The sequence below is a fragment of the Cyanistes caeruleus genome, chromosome 4 (assembly GCF_971803275.1).
Source record: "Cyanistes caeruleus chromosome 4, bCyaCae1.hap1.1, whole genome shotgun sequence".
Classification (NCBI taxonomy): domain Eukaryota; kingdom Metazoa; phylum Chordata; class Aves; order Passeriformes; family Paridae; genus Cyanistes; species Cyanistes caeruleus.
In genome coordinates this window covers 40,466,839-40,479,719 of record NC_141704.1, presented here as the reverse complement: position 1 = coordinate 40,479,719, position 12,881 = coordinate 40,466,839, and the positions used below count along the sequence as shown (strand labels likewise).

Below are 12,881 nucleotides of genomic sequence, written 5' to 3'. Positions count from 1 at the left end.
TAGGGCTGTGAAGGGCAACTAGAGAGCACAACACTCTCCCCATGAGCTGCCCAGACTGCAACTCCATTAAATTAAAGTTCTAGGACTTCTACTGAACTGGCTCAGCATTACCAGCAGTCAGGTTTTCTCCCATAACATGCCAATATCACTTCCCTGGTTTCCAAGTTTCTCAGCTGTTAGAATTGCTGTTTGTGTCTTGCTTTTCCTAGACTTCAACTCTGCTCCAAAGGCTAGATATGTTCCAAAGATCTGGTCTCCTCCATGTTCAATAAGTAATCAAGTTTCACCCAAGGTTTCCTTCTAGCAACCTTTTTTTGAGACTTCATTTGATGACACCAAGAACTGAAGAATAGCCCATTTCCTGTGATGGCTTATTCGGATGACGAACAAGTGCCCAAACTTCAATGTTTTAGCTCAGATTAGGAGTGAACTTTTGAAGACTTCCCAATCATCACTACTCAAAACACACCAGTCTGCATTTCAGAAAGGCCTTGAAGGGTATATACAGTCATCCTCTGTCTGAAGCTGTACTAGAAAATGTACTCTACTAGTGGGTCTTCAAGACCTGAAACCTTAGTTTCATCTTTGATCTTGCCATTGCTCATGAGAACTATCACTTGAGGCAGCTCAGAAAAACACATATCAGAAGGGTTTTCTAAATCATCATTTTCCTCTGGCATTTAAAGACACTGCCACAGATTAATTTTTATATGTGGAAAAATTAATATTAGATCCAGTATTTGGATAAGTCTTTTCATTATCGTGAGATAGACTGAAGAACACACAAAAACCATAATGCGCCGTGAAGAGGGATGTGATATTTAATCAGAGATACCTTAGCTTCTTATAAATGCATTTTTCAAGATACATATAGTGATTTATTGATTAAAACCAATCCTAAACAAAACAGTAGTAATTCACAGGAGAATAAAAAAATTCAGGTAGTTTTCTATAAGTATGCCATTTACAATATTTCTGTTTTCCCTTCAGTGAATGATTCAAACTACTCATTTTCCTAAATCCTTCAGGATACTGTACGAATATGATGATACCAAGAGATATAATGGTTACTGAAGCAATGTGCTTCTCACACTAAGAAGGAAAAAAAAACACTAAAAAGAATCTGTGTTTGTTTTTTCTCATTTCCTGTCTCTTATAATCCTTAATAAACGTGAAAGACACTAGTCCCTTTTAAGACTGAGGTTTTTCTGTTTAGATATGAAAGCTAGATTTTTACGTTGCAGCTCCACAGTAACCATAGTTATTGGTTTATCTTCACTTAATGCATGATCCAGTAAAATAGTCTGCACATGAAAATCAAATCAGACCGGCAGGAACACCCAGAAATCAGACAAAGGTAGTAAGAGATACTAACAGAGCAAACCCTAAATTGAAATAAGAATGGAAATAATCAAGAACTGAAATAGAAAATAATGATTTCTTCTTCCCCCCTCACAGGGAAAATTATGATCAGAAAAGGATACTAAATGCCTAGTTCACCACTGCAGAGTTTCTGCACTGCTTATGGCTCGGTGCTGTAGTTTTCCATGTTGGATGAGCAGTCTCAGAGCAGCCACTCAGGTCTGCAGGTGCTCTTTACAAGGAGGACTATGAGTCAGCCAGCTACAAAGCAGAGCCAGGAGACGTGACTGTTTATAAAGTCCTGGGAGAGCTGGCACTGGTCCTCTGGGCTCCTCTTAGCTGCAGGTTCTGAGTCAGCTGAAAGAACTACAAAAAAGTCACCTGCTTCTCTACCCCTCCTTTTCTAATCTCCAACATGCAAGATCCTGCAGTAGCACAGTCCAATGAAAGTCTAATGAGCGCAGAGAAAATTCACTTTGTACTGATGTTGCTGTTTTGTGCAATCAGCAGACCCTCTACAAGAGAAATTGATTTAGCTCCTCAGGTCTAAATTACAAGATGTTGGGCAAAGAGGAACAGCTCACAGGAGACTGCAGCCAGGCTCCCAACATATATTCTCTCTAGTGATATTTAGTACAACACAATCTGATGGACCCTGACTCCTTTTTACTCCATCTATTTTCTCTGCTGATTAAGGGTATTGGTCAGACACATTACAAAGAAATTGTATTCATGACTTCCCCGTGATGTTTCAAGGAAATCAAAACAAGAAATATTTAGTAAAAGGTAATTTTTTTCACTGTACCATTAGATGGGAAATTTAGCTCACCTGTGTTCCCAAGGCAAGGTGCAGCTTTCTTTAGAAGCCCCAACATGCAAGTCAGCAGTGACTCAAAGAACAAAGCCTAAAAAACTGAAGAAAGCAGAGGGAATAAGGAAAAGACTTTCAGTGCTAAAATATTTAACATTTCAGTTATATTCAGGGAGATAAGTGATTGAACTAAGGACTGAAATACAACAGAAACTCTTCAGGAGAGGACAATTTTATCCAGAAAGAGCTCTTGAAAGATGAGGATCTGATATTTTTCTCTTTTGCCATTACGAATATAATTTAGGGAAATTGAATGGATTTTATATAAATAAATATTGTTACAACTAATAAAACAATGATTTTATTCTGCTTAATATATACTGACATTTTCATGGCACAAAACATCATGACATCTAATATCCACATGTACTGATATTTTCAGATGGCAGGTCCATACACATCAAGATATTATTGATTAATTTTAGTACCCCAGGGAAAGTGGCCAATAAACCTTTTAGGGAAAATACAGAATGTTTTCTAGAAAAGCAAAATTAAGTTACAGAGCAGATCACCTGTTCTTCATTTTCATGTGTACCCCATGTTTACTTCCCTCTCTACTGGGCACAGATACATATTTTATTTATCTGAAAACCATCATTGCAATAGAGCCTTAAAGATAAGAGTTCTTTATTAAATTTCCAGTGATAACATTTTAAAGACTATAATTCATGCTTTTCATGATTCCCAGTTCAAACAACTTATTGGAGGAAAGGGTGACAAATACAGATGCAGGATCCATGCCTTTCCTCATGCTGAGCTAGGTGTGGGAGATGTGGGAAGTAAGGAACAAGGAATTGATGCATTTTCAAAGATTCTGAGGTTAGCTATTCTTGCCCTACAACACCTCTCATTTGTCAGTCTAAAGGGGGCAATTTTAGACATCATAGCAAATGAACAAGCCATCTCCAGCCCTGAGGTACAAACAGATTTCATTACATTTGACTGTAGTTGCTCTGTAGCTGGATAAAATATTTCAAGCCATTTCTGAACACAGTCCATTTCTAAGCAGCATGATAAATTTAACTGGTAACACTTAGTTCATTCATTCTTCATAAATACATAACAGATGTGATTTTAGGATATGAGTGGAAAATTTCACAGAGGTGTCCCATCTTATCAATCTTCTCATCACAGAACCTTCCATAACCCTCACAGCAAGAAAATAAACCACAAAAGGAAACCACAACTAGAGTTGCACTAGAAGAAATATTACACACAAAACTCAAACTATAATGACAGAGCAGATGATCATTTGTCTGTTTCATCTATCCAACTGTCTTGTTTTGCTCTCAGATCTGCTAATATCAGTAAATTTACATACATTTTTGGAACATGGGTGTTCTTTTTCAGTGCTCTTGTTATGTTGTGAACTAACTGCCCGGATGTTAAACATTTCACTTGTGGAATTTCCATGTCATTAGAGTGGAAACACAAAGGCAACAGTATCTGCCTTCCACCTTTTTACACTGCTAATATGAAGGTTAAATACAGACATTTCAAGGCAGACTGTTGGAGATCAGACAGCTACAGAAGCTAAACTAGGTAGCACTGCAGACTTTGCTTTTTCCCTGGTATTTTCATTTATTTTTTTCATTAGGAACTGAAGGACAGGATTCATTAAATACGAATAAGATAATCAACAAAACATCTGAAAGAGGAATAATTTTCTCTATGTAATCTCTAATCTTCCTGTCACATTACTAACACTAAAGAAACTGCTCCACCTCTCCCCCCATCATGAAATGAATATGCCATCTCTAAAGAATGCACAAACAGATTTGGGACAATTATATTAGTTTTAACTTTTGTGAATTTTAAATTAATATTCTGGACAACAAATTTTCAACCATATAACTATTATATCAAATTTTATTTTTTAAGATTCCTTCCAATTTTCCAGAGCTTGCTAAAGGAGAAGCAACATTGGATGGTCAGGAGAAAATCCACAGAAACGTTTTTTAAAGGACGAAAGGAACACCCAATGTCATAGAATTGTAGAATGGACTGATGGAAGAAACCTTAATCATCTGGTTCATAACACCCTGCCATGAGCAGGGACACCTTCCACTAGACCATGTTGTTCACAGCTCCATCCACACAGCCTCAAACACTTCCTGGGGTAGGGCATTCACAATTTCCATCCTTGGAACCAGGTTAATAATTTTAATTTTCTACTTAAAAAGAAAAAAATAAATAAATTATAATTTCCAAAGCAGAATAAAGGAGTTGAAGAGCAAACTGAACTGAGAGGTTTCAACACAATTGTATCACCTGATACAATTTTCTCACCTCAAAGGGGCAGAAACAAACATGGCTACAGTGGGATCTCAAGATGATGGAAGGAGGGAAATGCTTAGTGGGATTGCAGACGAGGAGAATGAAAGATCAAAGTACAATAAGAAGTACAAAGTACAAAGAACTGAGAGGTTTCAACACAATTGTATCACCTGATACAATTTTCTCACCTCAAAGGGGCAGAAACAGACATGGCTACAGTGGGATCTCAAGATGATGGAAGGAGGGAAATGCTTAGTGGGATTGCAGACAAGGAGAATGAAAGATCAAATTACAGTATTGAGAGCGTCAAGAACCACATCATTCTGGAAAGAAATACACTAGTAACACAAGAAAGTATTACATGTATTATTCCAGGTCAATTAACTCCCTAGCTGAGATACAACACTTGTACAGAGCACCAAATGAGAGCTGGTTTTTTATTTTTTAACTACCACTAAATGAAAATCTAAGGTATGCAAGTCAAAGTGCAGCAAGCATCTTACCATTTGCATTTTCAAACACAAAGAATAGTATTGGTGATGGAGAGAGACGGGGACAACTGAGTGGTGATCAGAATCCAAATTTACTGTGGGCTACAATAGAATAGTTGAGCAGCTGTTTTCTTAAGCAGTGCTTTTGATTGATGGGCTACATGGAATAACAGTCTATTCTCTGTCTCTGGAATTAGATAAGTTTATTTTGCTGTTACTATGATTTCTGGCCTTCACAGCTGAAGTCTGCAAGTGATGCTTGCCCAAAATCAAGTGTTTCTGTCCTTCTCCTGAAATCTCTCATCCCACAGTCTTGTGAAATTTTATTGTTCCCTCCTGTTTTTAAAAAATACAATGGCAAAATATTGATTTTTATATATGTATACACATATCCAGCTAATAAGAGACATGACAAAGTGTAAACACAGAAAAATCAAAATACTGTTTCTTCATCTAAATCCTTTTTCTGCTACACTATGACATAGTCCACCACTCAGCAAAACATAAAATGCAACGAGCATTTCTACTGAGTCAAAATGAAATTCTATTTAGAGATTTAAACACCCAGTGAGTAGAACCCTTCTAAGCTGCCACAAGTACAGCTAGCTGCATAGAAGCCAAAATTTTCATAGTCCTGGTCTTCAGCTATCCTGTCTCAGCCAAAAAATTACACATATGACCTTGAATAAATATTCAGATAGAAATTTCCATTTCAGAAGAATAATTCTTTTTGGTAATTGATCTCATGCACATTTATGGCTGACATACAAAATTAATTGCAAACCATTTACACACACTACTCCATTTTCATTTGGAAAAAAAAAATAGAGATATGGTGATAATGGACTATTTCAAGATGCAGAATGGGGGCTAGGGGAGGAACATTTAGTTTATTTGTACTTAAAAACACTTTAAAGCTATATAACGTGTAAAACCCAAGACCTTTATAATGGTATCAGGTCTTTGATGCAGGGGATAGCATAAATGGTACTTGTCAGAGACTTCTAACTGCCTACACTTTCTTCAAAACATTTTATTGTATCAGTTTTTTACAATTAACATTCCTATGGTTGTGGGGGCACCTAGTGGTAAAATAAACATGTTTATATATAAAGTATCTGATCATAAATTTTCAGAAATCTGTTTTATTTTCAGAGGACTATCCTTTTGCTTGAATAAAAAAAAAACACTTTTTGTGTAAGATTAACTTCAACATAAAGTAACATTAAGAAATATCAGCTGGACACACCACTCTGGCAATTTCACTGATTCTCCCTCCCTTCCCTCCTCCTGTCTGATATGTGCCTGTAGCAACTGAAAAATAGACTTTGAAAATAAAATCCCTTTTTATCCTGTATGCTCCGTCAGAATTCATTACTCTCTGAGAAGCTTCTCTTAGACATTTCACATGAGAAGGGTTTAATGTTTAATGCTAAACTTACTTATTTGGAGATATTTCATGCTACACTGGATTTTGATTTAGCAGAGGGATATGACTGAGCAGTGAAATCACAATAAAAGCAGAATGTAGCAATTCAGCATACAGTAGGATCACAATGCAAATATGATTCCTATTACTGGTTCTGATATGTTTGTTATGATGGCACTGGGTATCCCCAGTCAGCAGGAGAGAATATCTATATTGAATCCAGCTCAAGCCTGTTTCTATCTAAGTTCATTTTGTTGCCTGTCTGTTTTTATAGTCTATTGAGCAACCTAAACCCTTCCTCCGTGCTAGTCAGGCTAGCCTGGGAAAACACTCACGTTCTTCATTAACTTGAGAGATAAATTAAATAAAATAAGCAATTAAACAACCAGCTGATCCTCTCAACAGGTACAGCCAGCTGATCTAAACCAAAGCTCACCCTCCAGTCCTCCTCATGCTGACCTAAACTCAGCTTTCTTTGAAATAGGTGTTGTCACTCCTTGCTTTCTTCCCTGAGCTACATGAGCCAATTGCCTGCACCCACCTCGTCTGAGCAGCCTTCCAAAGCAGCATGACTGTTGTTCAGCCACACCACCATCTCTTTTTCCACCAGGAGAAGATTTCCATTTATGTCAAAGTTGTGCTCAGAGACTATGAGGAGATCAGGAGATCACCTGAAAAAACAGTTTTCTCTCTTTCATCCCAAGACATGCAATATAATATATGCAACAGGTACAAAGATCAGAAGTTCTTCTTTGCATAAGTTGCCTAAAATTGGATTCCTTGGCTATAACAAAAAGAAAAGCAAAAAAAAAAAAATAAAAACAAACCAAGATATTTAAAAATATTTTCTCATTTCAAAAGTCAAAAATTTTGTATGAACAGTGAATGCCTCTCTGGAGGTTTTATGCTTTGTTTCATCTATTCTAATTCCACATGCAGCTTTCCAATAAGCTTTCTCAGTTGTCTTCCTTCCCAGGCTTTCCCCCTGATCAGTTGAGCAGATTCATCTGTCAAATTGTTTTTCTTTTCCTCATTTCTGTCCAAGGCCCATATGAAGAAAAACAGACAAGCAGTCTTGGCTAAGCCTTCGTTCTAGTGAGCAAAATCCCAGTGTTCCCAGAGATGCACCATACAAGGATGTTTTACTTGCTCCTCACAGAATCCTTGGCACTAAGTTTTGTCCTACACTTTATTTGATGGCACATTCTAGATGTCAAAGATGCTGACATTCTGATTATTAATATTTTAATATTCAGAAGCCTCATGCTCTATCCTTTTAATTACATTACTAATTCACAAATGCCAGCTTTAACTAGGTTTTTGGGTTGGGTTGGTTCAGGTTGTTTTGGGGGTTTTTTGCTTGGTTTTGTGTTTGTTGTTTGTTTTTTTTTTTACCTAGATATATCCAGCAGCAAGAAATATCTCCACACCATCTCCACTGGGCTGTGCAGATCCTGAGCAGAGTCTTCAAGGCTGGTAATAGGCAGTGCAGCTTCTCTCTAGAGAATTGGAGAAACAAAGAAAGAGAGAAGATATTTCCATGGGGCTGCAACAGAGTTTTATCACACTTAGGAACAGAAAAGACAAGCTAAATTTACAGTCTAAATCCAAATATTTATCTATCTTTTGATCCTGTACTGGTGCCTCATGGGGTCCACCTCCAGAAGTCAGATCCTTCCCCAGGACCCAGTAACCACTTCCCACAGAGGTTCTGACTGTTCAACCTGCTCCTCCAAAGAAAGAAAGACCACTGATCCTACTGTCCTCAACAACCTCACATAGCTCAGTCACAAACATCATTTTGACTAACAACTCTTATCAGCTGGATCTCATTATCAGCTATAGAGAAAGTTCACTGAACTCATTATAGATAGCAGTAGGAATCACTTGTTCATCTTTTTGTCAGGATACAGAAATGCTGTGTAACTCTATTGCTGTTTTATAAGTTTGTCTCTCCATAAAACTGCACATTTTGACATGTCTCACTTAAGCTAGCAATTTATTTTTTTTATGTATGGGAATGGATTATTTTGTTCAAAATATTCTATCAAAACTATCTCTCACCATTACACTGAAATACTACAAAGTCAGAATAAAAGTAGGCACAGAGTGAAGTGCCCTCTGAATCTCTGGTATATGGTCTTGCAACTTTATCTAGGACTTTTCTAGAAAAACTAACTGCATTCAAGACTGCTTAAAATCACATCAGTCTTTTCCCACCCACATTAGGAGAGCATAAGTGAGTAAACCTATTTACATAAACAAACACAGGAAGAGGTTAGTCAATTAGACAACCTGATTTTCAGTGTTTATACAGCTGTAAGGCAGTAATTTCCATGCATGGATGAAATAACTAAGATATGCTCAGCCAGTGAGGGATGGCCATTAATGTACAAAATACAAATATTTGTATTTTGCTGGGGGACTTTTAACTGCTTATGAGCTAAAAATTTATTAGGTTTTGGAATTTCTTATTAATATAATTTCTCTTTTGAAGCCATGCTTACAATTACTATGCCTTTACCCAGCTCTACACTGATGAGGCTAGCTACTAATACATGGGACATATCTGATCACATCAAGACAACAGGAATAGCCTGAGTCATTCTGGACCTTCACCAATACATGTTCCCAGTGCAAACTGCCCATTTTGTGGATCTTTGTTCTCACCTGGGCACAGGAAGGCTTCATCCCTTTACAAAGGTCTTTCTAAGGCTGTCCACACCTTTCTTCCATAGCCTTGAGAGGCAGGCACACAGCAAGCCTTCAGATATTTGCCTCCAGAAAATTTGCCAGCTGCTCTTCCAAAGTGTAGGGCTGCTACCAAGGAATCATCCTGTGCACCCAGGAGATATATACTCCCTGAGCTCTCTTGCATGTCAAGGAGTTCTTCCTTCTGTCCCTGCTGAGCAGAGCTGCTGTGCAGACTGCCTGGCTAGCAATGGTTTCATCATCACTCAGCTACTGCTTTCTGTCTTTGTCTGAACAAGGTTAATATTTCTCCTTAGAACGTTCATTAACTCAGTAGAGCCTAGTTCCAGCTATCACTCCTTACCTAAACATTTGCCAAAAATTGATCACAGCTTTGCAACTTAAATTAATTGTCATTAAACAGTTAACATAATTAACAGAGATGTAAGCAATCTACAGCCTGACCATGAGCTGACATTTCAGTTTCTAAACCTTCCTTTCCGGGCTGCGTTAAGAGGTGCCCACAATCAGCCTGCCCCACTTTGAAATGTCTTTCAGACTAATGTGGTTCACTCAGCAAGGTTTGGCTATGTGATCTTAAAATAAGTGTTGAGAGTTTTCTCAGGATTTATGTCAACCAGGGGCCAGCCATCAGTTTCTGGCTTCCCTTCTCCCACCAATACAGACCTTTCCTAGTCAGGAAATACCTGAAATCCACCAACCTACAAGTCTGTATGCCTGTGTGACACACTGTCTTCTTAAAGAGCCTTTTCCTTCTGGCACTGTGCATGTATAGAAAATTCCTGGATGCAAGATGCAGAAAGTGAATTTGCAGAGAGGAGTATTATTTCAGGGAAGAAATAGTGAATGTGCACTAAGATCCCATTGATTTAAGCACATTGTGAGAGAATAGGTAAGGCCACAGAAAACTGGTTGCTACAGTGCAACCTAGGAGCAGAAAATGAAAACTCCTAACAAAAGATGCTATTTCAAAGAAGCTTTTGTAAATGCAGACCAATGGAAGATTACAAAACAGACACAGATGTGTTTTACTAGAAGAGGATGAAAAATATCAGGTTGGCCAAAGCACATGCTCACATCCAGAGAGTAGTCTGCAGTCATCCATTAAAAAGATGTGTATATATCAGACAGAAGAAGAACATGCTTCCAATTTCTTGCTTATAATCTGTTTCTGTCAAAAAACACATACTTGGGTTGAAATGAAGACAAAAGGGCAAGAGTTGCCCAAATTTGAAATCACCTGACATGTTCCCAGGGCACATTCTATAAAATTAATGTGTCGTTTTCTGTTGACTGAAGCTTCCACTGAATTTTCCTGCCCCAGTGAAAGGGAAGTAATCTGTTACAAGAAAGTAAAGACAAAATACTGATTGATCCCTCGGTCCTTAATTTACTGATGTTCAACTCCATCCCTACATGCTTTCCTGACTGTAGTACTGAGAACTATTAAAAAGTATACAGTTAAACTTGCATATGTGCATGTAGTATTTGATTTATGCCATGGTTTAAAACATTTAAAGTCTAATTGAAATTATATTATTCATAGGTTCTAAAACGGAAACACATAACCTTAATTTGAAAGTGCTTTAGGAAAAAAAGAAGTAATTTTAATAATAGATTTTTCAGTAATTTAGGTGAAGAGAGAAGCAGGAAGTGAGGAAAAATAGGTGGTTATTTTTTTCCAGTAAACATTACATTTTTGAGGAACAATAAACCAACCAGGTTTAAGTTATATTTTTTAACTGTAAAAAATAGATTACTTCATTTTGTTTTCAACTGATTTTGAAATTGATTGATTATCCAAGTCTTGCAGTTTGTTTTGTTCAAATATGTAATTTCATCATGAAGCAAAACTTATTAACAAAGCCCTGGATCCTGAAAAGATTTATGTACATGCTTACGGTTACAATATTTGGCTATTCTCATTGACTTTGATAAACCTTTTCAATATCCAGGATTTTCCGTGTCTACACACGATATATATTTCAGTGTGTGAATGTAAACTTCCTTTTCTTACATTTTTTAATTTTCTGCCTCTCTCCAATGTTAATCTCTCCAGTTCTGAAGCTGGATAAGTCATTACATCACTTTTTTCCTGAAACATTTCCAGAAGAACTAAAATAAACCAGACAAATAGCAGATGAACAAAAGATAATTTCTCTAACACTGACAATGATCCAAGAATACTGCTAGCAATACCTGTAGGATTAAACAATGCCTTTGTGAGTAAATACAGCAACATAATCATTCTGTCTCAGACCTGAAGCTGCAGCCTCCTTAGTTCAAAACAACTACAAAACAAAACACATAGATTTTTGTCCTGATTTTTGCAGCAAGATATGGATCTATGGTAGATAAATATATCCGTTATTTATACCTTATAAAATCCATAGATTTTTAGTTCAATTTAAGTCAAATCAATTAAGACTGGATTACAAGAGAATTGGATTTCAAGAAATGTTTGAATAATGCTCTTAGGCACATGGTGTGATTCTTGGGGTGTCCCGTGCAGAGCCAGAAGCTGAACTTGGTGATTCTGATGGGTCCCTTCCAATTCTGTAAATTCAGTGTCTCTACATTTCTTGGTCTGACATGCAAACTCCTTATATTTTTATGTATAGTACACAGAACTTCTCAAATGGAACAGACAAGACAGACAAAAGATTCTCTCTTTAAATGTACAAGATCAAACTTATAAAGGTTTAACAGCAAGACTATGAATTCTTTTTAAATATTTCCTTAATGAAGTGCCATTTAAAGACATTTTACCCCTTCTGTATTGAGAAGTCTGCTTTTGTCTAGTTTGTAAGAGGTCAGTACAAAAATGCAAGCAGTTGAAAATAAATTCAGATTTTATAATACAGTACCTCTGGTATTCTTGCTATTCAAGGTATTAATCTGTATCTTACTTTTTCATCACTCAAACACCTTCTACATAACAATAACACCACCCTAAAGATCCACACAAATAGTTGGATGTCTTCTACTTAGATAAAGATGTTTTCTTCTTTTGTTATTTTCATACTGTATTTTATTTAATTCACAATGAGCGATTTCTGGTGCATATTATCTTCCTAGAGAAAGAAGGGATACTATAACTGAGTCATTCCTGCCAGTGAAAACTAAGCTCTGTTCACTGTTTTATTAATGTTCTTTGTGAGTTACTTACAGATGAGGAAGGTCAGGCAGAACCATGGATTGCTGTAACTACCCTCAGCCAGTGCAGTGGATCTCATGACAGTATCAGTTAAACTAATTTTTAGTAATTTGCACAGCTGCAGTGAGTTTTGGTCGACTTCAGGCTACAATATAATGATAACTAGATGTTTATTTCAATCACTAGACCCACATACACGTTGTGAGAGCTGAGCATAAACTACAGCTGAGGCAGAGCAGCTGAAATTCACTCCAATGAGATGAGAAGAGTCATAGTAGCAGTAGTCACAGTCCTATCAGTAGTTCTCCAGAGCTTTGATTTATATGTGTCTAATTATTTTCAGTAGATATTCAGGCTGATATATAGCAAATTGAAATGAACTGACTTGTCTGCTCTGTAAGTTGCCCTTTATATGCTTCGAACATGGTCTGGTGCCAGTTAGAAAGCACTACTATTCATGCCAAAACAGGAAGCCATCCAAAACAATCAGTGTCATCAGTATCATAGTTTGGGCACCTTGGACATAATGAAGAGACTTAACCTTTAAGAAGTTATGATTACTACTAGCATCTGCAGGCAAGA

General features: G+C 37.0%; 1 long non-coding RNA gene across 4 annotated transcripts; it reads right to left on the bottom strand.

The window, feature by feature from the left end:
• Positions 1–803: 803 nt before the first annotated feature.
• On the bottom strand, positions 804–12,366 carry LOC111937294 (uncharacterized). 4 transcript variants are annotated; one of them, XR_015286494.1, is made up of 6 exons: positions 12,312–12,364; positions 9,101–9,266; positions 7,826–7,929; positions 6,972–7,101; positions 2,192–2,275; positions 804–1,728 (listed from the first exon to the last, which is right to left on the bottom strand). It is a non-coding gene; the product is annotated as an uncharacterized LOC111937294 (long non-coding RNA). The 4 variants fall into 4 exon arrangements; XR_015286495.1 differs by lacking the exon at positions 6,972–7,101 and having other exon boundaries at positions 12,312–12,366; XR_002868546.2 differs by lacking the exon at positions 9,101–9,266 and having other exon boundaries at positions 12,312–12,366.
• Between the last annotated feature and the right edge of the window lie 515 nt (positions 12,367–12,881).